General features: G+C 58.8%; 1 long non-coding RNA gene across 1 annotated transcript in view; it reads right to left on the bottom strand.

The window, feature by feature from the left end:
* The window catches only part of LOC110391934, a 3,724-nt gene extending 1,680 nt beyond the window's left edge, over positions 1 to 2,044 (bottom strand). The window contains exons 1-3 of the long non-coding RNA XR_002434181.1: positions 1,989 to 2,044; positions 193 to 202; positions 7 to 55 (exon numbers count right to left, since the gene is read on the bottom strand). This is a non-coding gene — a long non-coding RNA (uncharacterized LOC110391934). The remainder of the gene's footprint in view (positions 1 to 6; positions 56 to 192; positions 203 to 1,988) is intronic.
* Positions 2,045 to 3,493: the final 1,449 nt, after the last annotated feature.

The raw sequence follows: 3,493 nt of genomic DNA, 5'->3' as shown, positions 1-3,493 counted from the left end.
ACTCACGTCGCTGCGCTGTGAGGGCTGGCTGTAAATCACCTTCTTGGAGCCGGTGCTGCGAAAACAGGAGCGCATCGGGGGGGGGCTCCGCTGCCCCCAGCCCCCCCAGCCCCCCCGGGACCCGGCCCCGGCCCAGGGTGCCCACTGGGAAGGCCCGGACCGGGAGGAACAGGCAGCGACGGCGGAGCTTACTCTTTTCTTTCTGTAATGAAAAAGAGAGAGTGGGGTTATGGGGAGATGTGTGGGGTGATGGGGTGATGCTACGGGGTGATGGATAGGGTGATGGATGGGGTGACGGATGGGGTGATGTGAGGGGTTATGGGGAGACGTGTGGGGTGATGGGGTGATGCTACGGGGTGATGGATAGGGTGATGTGAGGGGTTACGAGGTGATGGGTGGGGTGATGTCTGGGGTGATGTGTGGGGTGATGCTATGGGGTTATGGGGTGATGTGTGGGAAGATGTGAGGGGTGATGTGTGGAGTGATGTATGGGGTGGCATGTGGGGCTATGTATGGGGTTATGGGGTGATGTGTGGGGTGGCGGATGGGGTGATGTGTGGGGTGATGGATGGGGTGATGTGTGGGGAGATGTGAGGGGTGATGGGGTGATGGGTGGGGTGGTGTCTGGGGTGATGTGTGGGGTGATGCTATGGGGTTATGGGGTGATGCATGGGGCGATGGATGGGGATACAGGGTGATGTGTGGGGCGATGTGTGGGGTGGCGTGTGGGGTGATGTATGGGGTTATGGGGTGATATGTGGGGTGACGGATGGGGTGATGTGTGGGGAGATGTGAGGGGTTCTGGGGTGATGTGTGGGGTGATGCTATGGGGTTATGGGGTGATGCATGGGGCGATGGATGGGGATACAGGGTGATGTGTGGGGTGATGTGTGGGGTGGTGTGTGGGGTGATGTATGGGGTTATGGGGTGACGTGTGGGGTGATGTGGGGGGAGATGTGAGGAGCGATGTGTGGGGTGATGTGTGGGGTGATGTGAGGGGTTATGGGGTGATGCATGGGGCGATGGATGGGGATACAGGACGATGTGTGGGGTGATGTGTGGGGTGATGGGGTGATGTTACGGGATGATGGATGGGGTGATGCTATGGGGTGATGTGTGGGGAGATGTGAGGGGTTCTGGGGTGATGTGTGGGGTGATGCTATGGGGTTACGGAGTGATGCATGGGGCGATGGATGGGGATACAGGATGATGTGTGGGGTGATGTGTGGGGTGATGTATGGGGTGGCATGTGGGGTTATGTGTGGGGTGATGTATGGGGTTATGGGGGTGATGTGTGGGGTGATGTGGGGGCTGATGTGTGGGGTTATGGGGTGATGCATGGGGCGATGGATGGGGATACAGGGTGATGTGTGGGGTGATGTGTGGGGTGATGGGGTGATGCTACAGGGTGATGTGTGGGGAGATGTGAGGGGTTCTGGGGTGATGGGTGGGGTGGTGTCTGGGGTGATGTGTGGGGTGATGCTACGGGATCATGGATGGGGTGATGCTATGGGGTGATGTGTGGGGAGATGTGTGGGGTAGCGTGTGGGGTGATGTATGGGGTTATGGGGTGATGTGTGGGGAGATGTGAGGAGTGATGTGTGGGGTGATGCTATGGGGTTACGGGGTGATGCATGGGGTGATGGATGGGGATACAGGGTGATGTGTGGGGTGGCATGTGGGGCTATGTATGGGGTTATGGGGCGATGCGTGGGGTGACGGATGGGGTGATGTATGGGGTTATGGGGTGATGTGTGGGGAGATGTGAGGGGTGATGTGTGGGGTGATGCTATGGGGTTACGGGGTGATGCATGGGGCAATGCATGGGGATACAGGGTGATGTGTGGGGTGATGTATGGGGTGATGCATGGGGTGATGTGTGGGGTTATGGGGTGACGCCTGGGGCTATGGGGCGGTGCTATGGGGCGGTGCTATGGGGCGGTGCTATGGGGCGGTGCTATGGGGCGGTGCTATGGGGCGCTACTCACGGAAGTATCCGCGGCTGTGGGCGAACCAGACCCCGAAGGCGATGAGCCCCAGCNGCTATGGGGTGATGGATGGGGTGATGTGAGGGGTTATGGGGTGATGGGTGGGGTGATGGATGGGGATACAGGGTGATGTGTGGGGTGATGCGTGGGGTGGTGTATGGGGTTACGGGGTGATGCATGGGGCAATGTATGGGGATACAGGGTGATGTGTGGGGTGATGTATGGGGTTATGGGGTGATGTGTGGGGTGATGTGTGGCGAGATGTGAGGAGTGATGTGTGGGGTGATGTGAGGGGTTATGGGGTGATGCATGGGGCGATGGATGGGGATACAGGGTGATGTGTGGGGTGATGTGAGGGGTTATGGGGTGATGTGTGGGGAGATGTGAGGGGTGATGTGTGGAGTGATGTATGGGGTGGCATGTGGAGCTATGTATGGGGTTATGGGGTGATGTGTGGGGTGACGGATGGGGTGATGTGTGGGGAGATGTGAGGGGTTAAGGGGTGATGGGTGGGGTGGTGTCTGGGGTGATGTGTGGGACGATGCATGGGGTGATGCACAGGGTTATAGGGTGATGCATGGGGTGGTGTGTGGGGTTATGGGGTGATGCATGGGGCACTGTGTGGGGATACAGGGTGATGTGTGGGGTGACGTGTGGGGTGGCGTGTGGGGTGATGTATGGGGTTATGGGGTGACGTGTGGGGTGATGTGAGGGGTTATGGGGTGATGCATGGGGCGATGGATGGGGATACAGGATGATGTGTGCGGTGATGTGTGGGGTGATGTATGGGGTGGCATGTGGGGTTATGTGTGGGGTGATGTATGGGGTTATGGGGGTGATGTGTGGGGTGATGTGAGGGGTTATGGGGTGATGCATGGGGCAATGTATGGGGATACAGGGTGATGTGTGGGGTGATGTGTGGGGAGATGTGAGGGGTTCTGGGGTGATGTGTGGGGTGGTGTCTGGGGTGGTGTGTGGCGTGATGCTATGGGGTTATGGGGTGATGCATGGGGCAATGTATGGGGATACAGGGTGATGTGTGGGGTGATGTATGGGGTGATGCATGGGGTGATGTGTGGGGTTATGGGGTGACGTGTGGGGTGATGTGGGGGGAGATGTGAGGAGCGATGTGTGGGGTAATGTGTGGGGTGGCATGTGGGGCTATGTATGGGGTTATGGGGTGATGCGTGGGGTGACGGATGGGGTGATGTGTGGGGAGATGTGTGGGGTGGCGTGTGGGGTGATGTATGGGGTTATGGGGTGATGCGTGGGGTGACGGATGGGGTGATGTGTGGGGAGATGTGAGGGGTTCTGGGGTGATGTGTGGGGTGATGCTATGGGGTTATGGGGTGATGCTTGGGGCGATGGATGGGGATACAGGGTGATGTGTGGGGTGGCATGTGGGGCTATGTATGGGGTTATGGGGCGATGTGTGGGGTGATGCTATGGGGTTATGGGGTGATGCTTGGGGCGATGGATGGGGATACAGGGTGATGTGTGGGGTG

Source organism: Numida meleagris, unplaced genomic scaffold (genome assembly GCF_002078875.1).
Source record: "Numida meleagris isolate 19003 breed g44 Domestic line unplaced genomic scaffold, NumMel1.0 unplaced_Scaffold647, whole genome shotgun sequence".
NCBI lineage: Eukaryota > Metazoa > Chordata > Aves > Galliformes > Numididae > Numida > Numida meleagris.
Note: the sequence above shows the minus strand (reverse complement) of the source record. Positions and strands in the feature narration are given on the sequence as shown.